The sequence below is a fragment of the Pleurodeles waltl genome, chromosome 7, assembly GCF_031143425.1.
Source record: "Pleurodeles waltl isolate 20211129_DDA chromosome 7, aPleWal1.hap1.20221129, whole genome shotgun sequence".
Classification (NCBI taxonomy): domain Eukaryota; kingdom Metazoa; phylum Chordata; class Amphibia; order Caudata; family Salamandridae; genus Pleurodeles; species Pleurodeles waltl.
The window spans coordinates 1,524,402,497-1,524,417,651 of NC_090446.1; the positions used below are offsets into that span (position 1 = coordinate 1,524,402,497).

At 48.4% G+C, this 15,155-nt stretch overlaps 1 protein-coding gene across 9 annotated transcripts in view; it reads left to right on the top strand.

The window, feature by feature from the left end:
- ARHGEF1 (Rho guanine nucleotide exchange factor 1) overlaps positions 1–15,155 on the top strand; it is a 579,253-nt gene that overhangs the window by 296,267 nt on the left and 267,831 nt on the right. The window lies entirely within an intron of this gene.

A 15,155-nucleotide genomic window follows, 5' to 3' on the forward strand; every position in this document is an offset into this window, starting at 1 on the left:
AAGTTCATCCTAACATTGGCCCATGACATTCCCCTTGCTGGACATTTGGGACAAACCAAGACGTGGGAGAGGTTAGTCAACCACTTCTACTGGCCCAATATGTCCAACATGGTTAAGGAGTTTTGCCTCTCCTGCCCCACCTGTCAAGCCAGTGGTAAGACAGGTGGGCATCCAAAGGCCCCCCTCATTCCACTTCCAGTGGTGGGGGTTCCCTTTGAAAGAGTGGGTGTGGACATAGTTGGTCCACTAGAACCTCCCACAGCCTCAGGAAATATGTATATCCTGGTAGTAGTGGATCATGCTACCAGGTATCCTGAAGCTATTCCCCTTAGGTCGACTACTGCCCCTGCAGTAGCCAAGGCCCTCATTGGTATCTTTACCAGAGTGGGTTTCCCTAAGGAGGTGGTGTCTGACAGAGGTACCAACTTCATGTCAGCATACCTAAAGCACATGTGGAATGAGTGTGGGGTGACTTATAAATTCACTACACCATACCATCCACAAACTAATGGCTTAGTTGAGAGATTCAACAAGTGTGAGAAGGTAGCCTCTTTCTAGCCTTGTTACCCCCACTTTTGGCCTGTTTGTGAGTGTATGTCAGGGTGTTTGTCACTGTTTTCACTGTCTCACTGGGATCCTGATAGCCAGGCCTCAGTGCTCATAGTGAAAACACTATGTTTTCAGTATGTTTGTTATGTGTCACTGGGATCCTGCTAGTCAGGACCCCAGTGCTCATAAGGTTGTGGCCTATATGTATGTGTCACTGGGACCCTGTCACACAGGGCCCCAGTGCTCATAGGTGTGCATGTACATGTTCCCTGTGTGGTGCCTAACTGTCTCACTGAGGCTCTGCTAACCAGAACCTCAGTGGTTATGCTCTCTCATTACTTTCAAATTGTCACTGACAGGCTAGTGACCATTTTTACCAATTTACATTGGCTTACTGGAACACCCTTATAATCCCCTAGTATATGGTACTGAGGTACCCAGGGTATTGGGGTTCCAGGAGATCCCTATGGGCTGCAGCATTTCTTTTGCCACCCATAGGGAGCGCTGACAATTCTTACACAGGCCTGCCACTGCAGCCTGAGTGAAATAACGTCCACGTTATTTCACAGCCATTTTACACTGCACTTAAGTAACTTATAAGTCACCTATATGTCTAACCTTTACCTGGTAAAGGTTAGGTGCAAAGTTACTTAGTGTGAGGGCACCCTGGCACTAGCCAAGGTGCCCCCACATTGTTCAGAGCCAATTCACTGAACTTTGTGAGTACGGGGACACCATTACACGCGTGCACTACATATAGGTCACTACCTATATGTAGCTTCACCATGGTAACTCCGAATATGGCCATGTAACATGTCTATGATCATGGAATTGCCCCCTCTATGCCATCCTGGCATTGTTGGTACAATTCCATAATCCCAGTGGTCTGTAGCACAGACCCTGGTACTGCCAGACTGCCCTTCCTGGGGTTTCTCTGCAGCTGCTGCTGCTGCCAACCCCTCAGACAGGCATCTGCCCTCCTGGGGTCCAGCCAGGCCTGGCCCAGGATGGCAGAACAAAGAACTTCCTCTGAGAGAGGGTGTGACACCCTCTCCCTTTGGAAAATGGTGTGAAGGCAGGGGAGGAGTAGCCTCCCCCAGCCTCTGGAAATGCTTTGTTGGGCACAGAGGTGCCCAATTCTGCATAAGCCAGTCTACACCGGTTCAGGGACCCCTTAGCCCCTGCTCTGGCGCGAAACTGGACAAAGGAAAGGGGAGTGACCACTCCCCTGACCTGCACCTCCCCTGGGAGGTGTCCAGAGCTCCTCCAGTGTGCTCCAGACCTCTGCCATCTTGGAAACAGAGGTGCTGCTGGCACACTGGACTGCTCTGAGTGGCCAGTGCCACCAGGTGACGTCAGAGACTCCTTGTGATAGGCTCCTTCAGGTGTTAGTAGCCTTTCCTCTCTCCTAGGTAGCCAAACCCTCTTTTCTGGCTATTTAGGGTCTCTGTCTCTGGGGAAACTTTAGATAACGAATGCATGAGCTCAGCCGAGTTCCTCTGCATCTCCCTCTTCACCTTCTGATAAGGAATCGACCGCTGACCGCGCTGGAAGCCTGCAAACCTGCAACATAGTAGCAAAGACGACTACTGCAACTCTGTAACGCTGATCCTGCCGCCTTCTCGACTGTTTTCCTGCTTGTGCATGCTGTGGGGGTAGTCTGCCTCCTCTCTGCACCAGAAGCTCCGAAGAAATCTCCCGTGGGTCGACGGAATCTTCCCCCTGCAACCGCAGGCACCAAAAAGCTGCATCTCCGGTCCCTTGGGTCTCCTCTCAGCACGACGAGCGAGGTCCCTCGAGTCCAGCGACACCGTCCAAGTGACCCCCACAGTCCAGTGACTCTTCAGCCCAAGTTTGGTGGAGGTAAGTCCTTGCCTCACCTCGCTGGGCTGCATTGCTGGGAACCGCGACTTTGCAAGCTTCTCCGGCCCCTGTGCACTTCCGGCGGAAATCCTTCGTGCACAGCCAAGCCTGGGTCCACGGCACTCTAACCTGCATTGCACGACTTTCTAAGTTGGTCTCCGGCGACGTGGGACTCCTTTGTGCAACTTCGGCGAGCACCGTTTCACGCATCCTCGTAGTGCCTGTTTCTGGCACTTCTCCGGGTGCTACCTGCTTCAGTGAGGGCTCCTTGTCTTACTCGACGTCCCCTCTCTCTGCAGGTCCAATTTGCGACCTCCTGGTCCCTCCTGGGCCCCAGCAGCGTCCAAAAACGCCAAACGAACGATTTGCGTGTAGCAAGGCTTGTTGGCGTCCATCCGGCGGGAAAACACTTCTGCACGACTCTCCAAGGCGTGGGGGATCCATCCTCCAAAGGGGAAGTCTCTAGCCCTTGTCGTTCCTGCAGTATTCACAGTTCTTCAGCCTAGTAAGAGCTTCTTTGCACCAACCGCTGGCATTTCTTGGGCATCTGCCCATCTCCGAGCTGCTTGTGACTTTTGGACTTGGTCCCCTTGTTCCACAGGTACCTTCAGACAGGAATCCATCGTTGTTGCATTGCTGATTTGTGTTTTCCTTGCATTCTCCCTCTAACACGACTATTTTGTCCTTAGGGGAACTTTGGTGCACTTTGCACTCACTTTTCAGGGTCTTGGGGAGGGTTATTTTTCTAACTCTCACTATTTTCTAATAGTCCCAGCGACCCTCTACAAGGTCACATAGGTTTGGGGTCCATTCGTGGTTCACATTCCACTTTTGGAGTATATGGTTTGTGTTGCCCCTATCCCTATGTTTCCCCATTGCATCCTATTGTAATTATACATTGTTTGCACTGTTTTCTAAGACTATACTGCATATTTTTGCTATTGTGTATATATATCTTGTGTATATTTCCTATCCTCTCACTGAGGGTACACTCTAAGATACTTTGGCATATTGTCATAAAAATAAAGTACCTTTATTTTTAGTATAACTGTGTATTGTGTTTTCTTATGATATTGTGCATATGACACTAAGTGGTACTGTAGTAGCTTCACACGTCTCCTAGTTCAGCCTGAGCTGCTTTGCTAAGCTACCATTATCTATCAGCCTAAGCTGCTAGACACCCTATACACTAATAAGGGATAACTGGGCCTGGTGCAAGGTGCAAGTACCCCTTGGTACTCACTACAAGCCAGTCCAGCCTCCTACATTGGTGTGCAGTGGTGGGATAAGTGCTTGAGACTACTTACCACTCTTGTCATTGTACTTTTCATAAGAGAAAAATATACAAAACAAGGTCAGTGTATATACACATAGCCAAAAAGTTTTTGCATTTCCTCTTTTCACTCTTTTCTAAGTGCTGAAAAGTACTTCTAAACTTTCAAAAAGTTCTTAAAAGTTTAAAAAGTTTTTTTTCTGTCTTTCCAAAAAGTTCTGAAAACTTTTTTCTCTTTGTCTATCACTTTAACTCTCTCTAAAAAATGTCTGGCACAGGCCAAAAAGTTGAACTGTCCAAACTTGCATATGATCACCTTAGCTGGAAAGGAGCAAGGAGTCTCTGCATAGAGAGAGGTTTGAGTGTAGGGAAGAATCCTTCCTTAGAACTGTTAATTAATATGCTTAGAGTACAGGATAAGGCCATAAGTGCCCAATCTGTAGAAAAAGTAGCTAATGGTTCTCAATCTGATCCAGGGACTCCCCCAGGAAAAGGTTCAGGAAAGAAACTTCTCAGCCTGCCCATTACTAGACAGTCTAGCATAGTTGGTACAGAGGTTGAATCACATCATACTGATGATGTGCTCTCACATTATGCTGGTAGCCAAGCTGTTAGGGTGCCCCTTGTAAGGGACAGGTCTCCTTCTGTTCATTCCCATCATACCTCTGTATCTAGAAATGTCCCTCCCACCCACCCTGATGACAGATTGTTAGAAAGGGAGCTCAATAGATTGAGAGTGGAACAAACCAGACTGAAGCTCAAGAAGCAACAGCTGGATTTGGATAGACAGTCTTTAGAAATAGAGAGGGAAAGACAGAAGTTGGGTTTAGATACCCATGGTGGCAGCAGCAGTATTCCCCATAGTCATCCTGCAAAAGAGCATGATTCCTGGAATCTGCACAAGATAGTTCCCCCTTATAAGGAGGGGGATGACATTAACAAGTGGTTTGCTGCACTTGAGAGGGCCTGTGCTGTACAGGATGTCCCTCAAAGGCAGTGGGCTGCTATCCTATGGCTATCATTTAGTGGAAAAGGTAGGGATAGGCTCCTTACTGTGAAAGAAAATGATGCCAATAATTTTACAGTTCTTAAGAATGCACTCCTGGATGGTTATGGCTTAACCACTGAACAGTACAGGATAAAGTTCAGAGAGACCAAAAAGGAGTCTTCACAAGACTGGGTTGATTTCATTGACCATTCAGTGAAGGCCTTGGAGGGGTGGTTACATGGCAGTAAAGTTACTGATTATGAAAGCCTGTATAACACAATCCTGAGAGAGCATATACTTAATAATTGTGTGTCTGATTTGTTGCACCAGTACCTGGTAGACTCTGATCTGACCTCTCCCCAAGAATTGGGAAAGAAGGCAGACAAATGGGTCAGAACAAGGGTGAACAGAAAAGTTCATACAGGGGGTGACAAAGATGGCAATAAGAAGAAAGATGGTGAAAAATCTCAAGATAAGCATGGGGATAAGGGTAAAACCAAAGATCCCACTTCAAATCTTAAACACTCTTCAGAGGGTGGGGATAAAACAAATTCTTCCTCTTCTTCCCAACCTGCACACATTAAAAAGCCTTGGTGCTTTGTGTGTAAAAATAGAGGCCATAGGCCAGGGGATAAGTCCTGTCCAGGTAAACCCCCTGAGCCTACCACCACTAATACATCAAGCTCTAGTGCCCCTAGCAGTAGTGGTACTAGTGGTGGGACTGCTGGCAACAGTCAAGCAAAGGGTGTAGTTGGGTTCACTTATGGGTCCATAGTGGAAACTGATGTCATCAGTCCCAAGACAGTTTCTGTCACACCTAGTGGCATTGGCCTTGCCACACTGGCTGCTTGTCCCCTTACAATGGATAAGTACAGGCAGACAGTTTCAATAAATGGTGTTGAGGCTTTGGCCTACAGGGACACAGGTGCCAGTTTCACTTTGGTGACTGAAAACCTAGTGCCTCCTGAACAACACATCATTGGACAACAGTATAAGATTATTGATGTCCATAACTCCACTAAGTTTCTTCCCTTAGCTATAATTCAGTTTAGTTGGGGTGGAGTTACTGGCCCTAAGCAGGTGGTGGTATCACCTAGCTTACCTGTAGACTGTCTCTTAGGTAATGACCTAGAGGCCTCAGGTTGGGCTGATGTAGAGTTTTATGCCCATGCAGCCATGCTGGGCATCCCTGAGGAATTGTTCCCTCTCATTTCAAGTGAAATGAAAAAGCAAAGGAGAGAAGGCCTGAAAACTCAGGATCCCTCTCCATCAACAGGTAAAAAGGGTATCACAGTATCCCCTAACCACCCTACCATTCAGGATACTATTCCTGTGGTGGGAGAAGCCTCTCCTGGGGTGGCATCTGTTCCAAGGGAATCATCAGCTGGCAAAGCTGGACTCCCTGAGGTGGAAGTACCTCTCTGTGGGATAACTAACATTGGTGAGAAAAACAGCACCATTTTAGTTAACATGGAGCATCCCTCCAACCCTCCCAGAGAAACTTTAGTGCAGAAACCCTGCACTACCTCACAACACTTAGGACAGCATCCCTGCCCTAGTGTGGAGCTCATAGGACAGCATCCCTGCCCTGCTCCAACTCAAGAGAAACAGCATCCCTGTTCTCTCTTCCAGCCAAATGGACAAAGTTTTTGTCCAGCTATGGCTTTACTGAGACAGCATCCCTGTCTGGCATTTCCATCATTACAAATAGGTTCAGTGGATAATTCCCACTGCTCTAAACTAAAACTTACTGATAGAAACTCTGAAAATACATCTTCACATTGTTGGTTAGCTAAAAAACTTCAAACAGGGTGGTTTACATCCCCACAGGGAAGTAACCATATAGTGGATGATAAAGGGAGTAACCAGTCTATTGCAGAGCTACTCTCTACTTATCACCACTTAGACAATAAAGTCTCAACTGGCCAAGGTTAGCCTTATTGTCCTTCGTTTGGGGGGGGGTTGTGTGAGAAGGTAGCCTCTTTCTAGCCTTGTTACCCCCACTTTTGGCCTGTTTGTGAGTGTATGTCAGGGTGTTTGTCACTGTTTTCACTGTCTCACTGGGATCCTGATAGCCAGGCCTCAGTGCTCATAGTGAAAACACTATGTTTTCAGTATGTTTGTTATGTGTCACTGGGATCCTGCTAGTCAGGACCCCAGTGCTCATAAGGTTGTGGCCTATATGTATGTGTCACTGGGACCCTGTCACACAGGGCCCCAGTGCTCATAGGTGTGCATGTACATGTTCCCTGTGTGGTGCCTAACTGTCTCACTGAGGCTCTGCTAACCAGAACCTCAGTGGTTATGCTCTCTCATTACTTTCAAATTGTCACTGACAGGCTAGTGACCATTTTTACCAATTTACATTGGCTTACTGGAACACCCTTATAATCCCCTAGTATATGGTACTGAGGTACCCAGGGTATTGGGGTTCCAGGAGATCCCTATGGGCTGCAGCATTTCTTTTGCCACCCATAGGGAGCGCTGACAATTCTTACACAGGCCTGCCACTGCAGCCTGAGTGAAATAACGTCCACGTTATTTCACAGCCATTTTACACTGCACTTAAGTAACTTATAAGTCACCTATATGTCTAACCTTTACCTGGTAAAGGTTAGGTGCAAAGTTACTTAGTGTGAGGGCACCCTGGCACTAGCCAAGGTGCCCCCACATTGTTCAGAGCCAATTCACTGAACTTTGTGAGTACGGGGACACCATTACACGCGTGCACTACATATAGGTCACTACCTATATGTAGCTTCACCATGGTAACTCCGAATATGGCCATGTAACATGTCTATGATCATGGAATTGCCCCCTCTATGCCATCCTGGCATTGTTGGTACAATTCCATAATCCCAGTGGTCTGTAGCACAGACCCTGGTACTGCCAGACTGCCCTTCCTGGGGTTTCTCTGCAGCTGCTGCTGCTGCCAACCCCTCAGACAGGCATCTGCCCTCCTGGGGTCCAGCCAGGCCTGGCCCAGGATGGCAGAACAAAGAACTTCCTCTGAGAGAGGGTGTGACACCCTCTCCCTTTGGAAAATGGTGTGAAGGCAGGGGAGGAGTAGCCTCCCCCAGCCTCTGGAAATGCTTTGTTGGGCACAGAGGTGCCCAATTCTGCATAAGCCAGTCTACACCGGTTCAGGGACCCCTTAGCCCCTGCTCTGGCGCGAAACTGGACAAAGGAAAGGGGAGTGACCACTCCCCTGACCTGCACCTCCCCTGGGAGGTGTCCAGAGCTCCTCCAGTGTGCTCCAGACCTCTGCCATCTTGGAAACAGAGGTGCTGCTGGCACACTGGACTGCTCTGAGTGGCCAGTGCCACCAGGTGACGTCAGAGACTCCTTGTGATAGGCTCCTTCAGGTGTTAGTAGCCTTTCCTCTCTCCTAGGTAGCCAAACCCTCTTTTCTGGCTATTTAGGGTCTCTGTCTCTGGGGAAACTTTAGATAACGAATGCATGAGCTCAGCCGAGTTCCTCTGCATCTCCCTCTTCACCTTCTGATAAGGAATCGACCGCTGACCGCGCTGGAAGCCTGCAAACCTGCAACATAGTAGCAAAGACGACTACTGCAACTCTGTAACGCTGATCCTGCCGCCTTCTCGACTGTTTTCCTGCTTGTGCATGCTGTGGGGGTAGTCTGCCTCCTCTCTGCACCAGAAGCTCCGAAGAAATCTCCCGTGGGTCGACGGAATCTTCCCCCTGCAACCGCAGGCACCAAAAAGCTGCATCTCCGGTCCCTTGGGTCTCCTCTCAGCACGACGAGCGAGGTCCCTCGAGTCCAGCGACACCGTCCAAGTGACCCCCACAGTCCAGTGACTCTTCAGCCCAAGTTTGGTGGAGGTAAGTCCTTGCCTCACCTCGCTGGGCTGCATTGCTGGGAACCGCGACTTTGCAAGCTTCTCCGGCCCCTGTGCACTTCCGGCGGAAATCCTTCGTGCACAGCCAAGCCTGGGTCCACGGCACTCTAACCTGCATTGCACGACTTTCTAAGTTGGTCTCCGGCGACGTGGGACTCCTTTGTGCAACTTCGGCGAGCACCGTTTCACGCATCCTCGTAGTGCCTGTTTCTGGCACTTCTCCGGGTGCTACCTGCTTCAGTGAGGGCTCCTTGTCTTACTCGACGTCCCCTCTCTCTGCAGGTCCAATTTGCGACCTCCTGGTCCCTCCTGGGCCCCAGCAGCGTCCAAAAACGCCAAACGAACGATTTGCGTGTAGCAAGGCTTGTTGGCGTCCATCCGGCGGGAAAACACTTCTGCACGACTCTCCAAGGCGTGGGGGATCCATCCTCCAAAGGGGAAGTCTCTAGCCCTTGTCGTTCCTGCAGTATTCACAGTTCTTCAGCCTAGTAAGAGCTTCTTTGCACCAACCGCTGGCATTTCTTGGGCATCTGCCCATCTCCGAGCTGCTTGTGACTTTTGGACTTGGTCCCCTTGTTCCACAGGTACCTTCAGACAGGAATCCATCGTTGTTGCATTGCTGATTTGTGTTTTCCTTGCATTCTCCCTCTAACACGACTATTTTGTCCTTAGGGGAACTTTGGTGCACTTTGCACTCACTTTTCAGGGTCTTGGGGAGGGTTATTTTTCTAACTCTCACTATTTTCTAATAGTCCCAGCGACCCTCTACAAGGTCACATAGGTTTGGGGTCCATTCGTGGTTCACATTCCACTTTTGGAGTATATGGTTTGTGTTGCCCCTATCCCTATGTTTCCCCATTGCATCCTATTGTAATTATACATTGTTTGCACTGTTTTCTAAGACTATACTGCATATTTTTGCTATTGTGTATATATATCTTGTGTATATTTCCTATCCTCTCACTGAGGGTACACTCTAAGATACTTTGGCATATTGTCATAAAAATAAAGTACCTTTATTTTTAGTATAACTGTGTATTGTGTTTTCTTATGATATTGTGCATATGACACTAAGTGGTACTGTAGTAGCTTCACACGTCTCCTAGTTCAGCCTGAGCTGCTTTGCTAAGCTACCATTATCTATCAGCCTAAGCTGCTAGACACCCTATACACTAATAAGGGATAACTGGGCCTGGTGCAAGGTGCAAGTACCCCTTGGTACTCACTACAAGCCAGTCCAGCCTCCTACATTGGTGTGCAGTGGTGGGATAAGTGCTTGAGACTACTTACCACTCTTGTCATTGTACTTTTCATAAGAGAAAAATATACAAAACAAGGTCAGTGTATATACACATAGCCAAAAAGTTTTTGCATTTCCTCTTTTCACTCTTTTCTAAGTGCTGAAAAGTACTTCTAAACTTTCAAAAAGTTCTTAAAAGTTTAAAAAGTTTTTTTTCTGTCTTTCCAAAAAGTTCTGAAAACTTTTTTCTCTTTGTCTATCACTTTAACTCTCTCTAAAAAATGTCTGGCACAGGCCAAAAAGTTGAACTGTCCAAACTTGCATATGATCACCTTAGCTGGAAAGGAGCAAGGAGTCTCTGCATAGAGAGAGGTTTGAGTGTAGGGAAGAATCCTTCCTTAGAACTGTTAATTAATATGCTTAGAGTACAGGATAAGGCCATAAGTGCCCAATCTGTAGAAAAAGTAGCTAATGGTTCTCAATCTGATCCAGGGACTCCCCCAGGAAAAGGTTCAGGAAAGAAACTTCTCAGCCTGCCCATTACTAGACAGTCTAGCATAGTTGGTACAGAGGTTGAATCACATCATACTGATGATGTGCTCTCACATTATGCTGGTAGCCAAGCTGTTAGGGTGCCCCTTGTAAGGGACAGGTCTCCTTCTGTTCATTCCCATCATACCTCTGTATCTAGAAATGTCCCTCCCACCCACCCTGATGACAGATTGTTAGAAAGGGAGCTCAATAGATTGAGAGTGGAACAAACCAGACTGAAGCTCAAGAAGCAACAGCTGGATTTGGATAGACAGTCTTTAGAAATAGAGAGGGAAAGACAGAAGTTGGGTTTAGATACCCATGGTGGCAGCAGCAGTATTCCCCATAGTCATCCTGCAAAAGAGCATGATTCCTGGAATCTGCACAAGATAGTTCCCCCTTATAAGGAGGGGGATGACATTAACAAGTGGTTTGCTGCACTTGAGAGGGCCTGTGCTGTACAGGATGTCCCTCAAAGGCAGTGGGCTGCTATCCTATGGCTATCATTTAGTGGAAAAGGTAGGGATAGGCTCCTTACTGTGAAAGAAAATGATGCCAATAATTTTACAGTTCTTAAGAATGCACTCCTGGATGGTTATGGCTTAACCACTGAACAGTACAGGATAAAGTTCAGAGAGACCAAAAAGGAGTCTTCACAAGACTGGGTTGATTTCATTGACCATTCAGTGAAGGCCTTGGAGGGGTGGTTACATGGCAGTAAAGTTACTGATTATGAAAGCCTGTATAACACAATCCTGAGAGAGCATATACTTAATAATTGTGTGTCTGATTTGTTGCACCAGTACCTGGTAGACTCTGATCTGACCTCTCCCCAAGAATTGGGAAAGAAGGCAGACAAATGGGTCAGAACAAGGGTGAACAGAAAAGTTCATACAGGGGGTGACAAAGATGGCAATAAGAAGAAAGATGGTGAAAAATCTCAAGATAAGCATGGGGATAAGGGTAAAACCAAAGATCCCACTTCAAATCTTAAACACTCTTCAGAGGGTGGGGATAAAACAAATTCTTCCTCTTCTTCCCAACCTGCACACATTAAAAAGCCTTGGTGCTTTGTGTGTAAAAATAGAGGCCATAGGCCAGGGGATAAGTCCTGTCCAGGTAAACCCCCTGAGCCTACCACCACTAATACATCAAGCTCTAGTGCCCCTAGCAGTAGTGGTACTAGTGGTGGGACTGCTGGCAACAGTCAAGCAAAGGGTGTAGTTGGGTTCACTTATGGGTCCATAGTGGAAACTGATGTCATCAGTCCCAAGACAGTTTCTGTCACACCTAGTGGCATTGGCCTTGCCACACTGGCTGCTTGTCCCCTTACAATGGATAAGTACAGGCAGACAGTTTCAATAAATGGTGTTGAGGCTTTGGCCTACAGGGACACAGGTGCCAGTTTCACTTTGGTGACTGAAAACCTAGTGCCTCCTGAACAACACATCATTGGACAACAGTATAAGATTATTGATGTCCATAACTCCACTAAGTTTCTTCCCTTAGCTATAATTCAGTTTAGTTGGGGTGGAGTTACTGGCCCTAAGCAGGTGGTGGTATCACCTAGCTTACCTGTAGACTGTCTCTTAGGTAATGACCTAGAGGCCTCAGGTTGGGCTGATGTAGAGTTTTATGCCCATGCAGCCATGCTGGGCATCCCTGAGGAATTGTTCCCTCTCATTTCAAGTGAAATGAAAAAGCAAAGGAGAGAAGGCCTGAAAACTCAGGATCCCTCTCCATCAACAGGTAAAAAGGGTATCACAGTATCCCCTAACCACCCTACCATTCAGGATACTATTCCTGTGGTGGGAGAAGCCTCTCCTGGGGTGGCATCTGTTCCAAGGGAATCATCAGCTGGCAAAGCTGGACTCCCTGAGGTGGAAGTACCTCTCTGTGGGATAACTAACATTGGTGAGAAAAACAGCACCATTTTAGTTAACATGGAGCATCCCTCCAACCCTCCCAGAGAAACTTTAGTGCAGAAACCCTGCACTACCTCACAACACTTAGGACAGCATCCCTGCCCTAGTGTGGAGCTCATAGGACAGCATCCCTGCCCTGCTCCAACTCAAGAGAAACAGCATCCCTGTTCTCTCTTCCAGCCAAATGGACAAAGTTTTTGTCCAGCTATGGCTTTACTGAGACAGCATCCCTGTCTGGCATTTCCATCATTACAAATAGGTTCAGTGGATAATTCCCACTGCTCTAAACTAAAACTTACTGATAGAAACTCTGAAAATACATCTTCACATTGTTGGTTAGCTAAAAAACTTCAAACAGGGTGGTTTACATCCCCACAGGGAAGTAACCATATAGTGGATGATAAAGGGAGTAACCAGTCTATTGCAGAGCTACTCTCTACTTATCACCACTTAGACAATAAAGTCTCAACTGGCCAAGGTTAGCCTTATTGTCCTTCGTTTGGGGGGGGGTTGTGTGAGAAGGTAGCCTCTTTCTAGCCTTGTTACCCCCACTTTTGGCCTGTTTGTGAGTGTATGTCAGGGTGTTTGTCACTGTTTTCACTGTCTCACTGGGATCCTGATAGCCAGGCCTCAGTGCTCATAGTGAAAACACTATGTTTTCAGTATGTTTGTTATGTGTCACTGGGATCCTGCTAGTCAGGACCCCAGTGCTCATAAGGTTGTGGCCTATATGTATGTGTCACTGGGACCCTGTCACACAGGGCCCCAGTGCTCATAGGTGTGCATGTACATGTTCCCTGTGTGGTGCCTAACTGTCTCACTGAGGCTCTGCTAACCAGAACCTCAGTGGTTATGCTCTCTCATTACTTTCAAATTGTCACTGACAGGCTAGTGACCATTTTTACCAATTTACATTGGCTTACTGGAACACCCTTATAATCCCCTAGTATATGGTACTGAGGTACCCAGGGTATTGGGGTTCCAGGAGATCCCTATGGGCTGCAGCATTTCTTTTGCCACCCATAGGGAGCGCTGACAATTCTTACACAGGCCTGCCACTGCAGCCTGAGTGAAATAACGTCCACGTTATTTCACAGCCATTTTACACTGCACTTAAGTAACTTATAAGTCACCTATATGTCTAACCTTTACCTGGTAAAGGTTAGGTGCAAAGTTACTTAGTGTGAGGGCACCCTGGCACTAGCCAAGGTGCCCCCACATTGTTCAGAGCCAATTCACTGAACTTTGTGAGTACGGGGACACCATTACACGCGTGCACTACATATAGGTCACTACCTATATGTAGCTTCACCATGGTAACTCCGAATATGGCCATGTAACATGTCTATGATCATGGAATTGCCCCCTCTATGCCATCCTGGCATTGTTGGTACAATTCCATAATCCCAGTGGTCTGTAGCACAGACCCTGGTACTGCCAGACTGCCCTTCCTGGGGTTTCTCTGCAGCTGCTGCTGCTGCCAACCCCTCAGACAGGCATCTGCCCTCCTGGGGTCCAGCCAGGCCTGGCCCAGGATGGCAGAACAAAGAACTTCCTCTGAGAGAGGGTGTGACACCCTCTCCCTTTGGAAAATGGTGTGAAGGCAGGGGAGGAGTAGCCTCCCCCAGCCTCTGGAAATGCTTTGTTGGGCACAGAGGTGCCCAATTCTGCATAAGCCAGTCTACACCGGTTCAGGGACCCCTTAGCCCCTGCTCTGGCGCGAAACTGGACAAAGGAAAGGGGAGTGACCACTCCCCTGACCTGCACCTCCCCTGGGAGGTGTCCAGAGCTCCTCCAGTGTGCTCCAGACCTCTGCCATCTTGGAAACAGAGGTGCTGCTGGCACACTGGACTGCTCTGAGTGGCCAGTGCCACCAGGTGACGTCAGAGACTCCTTGTGATAGGCTCCTTCAGGTGTTAGTAGCCTTTCCTCTCTCCTAGGTAGCCAAACCCTCTTTTCTGGCTATTTAGGGTCTCTGTCTCTGGGGAAACTTTAGATAACGAATGCATGAGCTCAGCCGAGTTCCTCTGCATCTCCCTCTTCACCTTCTGATAAGGAATCGACCGCTGACCGCGCTGGAAGCCTGCAAACCTGCAACATAGTAGCAAAGACGACTACTGCAACTCTGTAACGCTGATCCTGCCGCCTTCTCGACTGTTTTCCTGCTTGTGCATGCTGTGGGGGTAGTCTGCCTCCTCTCTGCACCAGAAGCTCCGAAGAAATCTCCCGTGGGTCGACGGAATCTTCCCCCTGCAACCGCAGGCACCAAAAAGCTGCATCTCCGGTCCCTTGGGTCTCCTCTCAGCACGACGAGCGAGGTCCCTCGAGTCCAGCGACACCGTCCAAGTGACCCCCACAGTCCAGTGACTCTTCAGCCCAAGTTTGGTGGAGGTAAGTCCTTGCCTCACCTCGCTGGGCTGCATTGCTGGGAACCGCGACTTTGCAAGCTTCTCCGGCCCCTGTGCACTTCCGGCGGAAATCCTTCGTGCACAGCCAAGCCTGGGTCCACGGCACTCTAACCTGCATTGCACGACTTTCTAAGTTGGTCTCCGGCGACGTGGGACTCCTTTGTGCAACTTCGGCGAGCACCGTTTCACGCATCCTCGTAGTGCCTGTTTCTGGCACTTCTCCGGGTGCTACCTGCTTCAGTGAGGGCTCCTTGTCTTACTCGACGTCCCCTCTCTCTGCAGGTCCAATTTGCGACCTCCTGGTCCCTCCTGGGCCCCAGCAGCGTCCAAAAACGCCAAACGAACGATTTGCGTGTAGCAAGGCTTGTTGGCGTCCATCCGGCGGGAAAACACTTCTGCACGACTCTCCAAGGCGTGGGGGATCCATCCTCCAAAGGGGAAGTCTCTAGCCCTTGTCGTTCCTGCAGTATTCACAGTTCTTCAGCCTAGTAAGAGCTTCTTTGCACCAACCGCTGGCA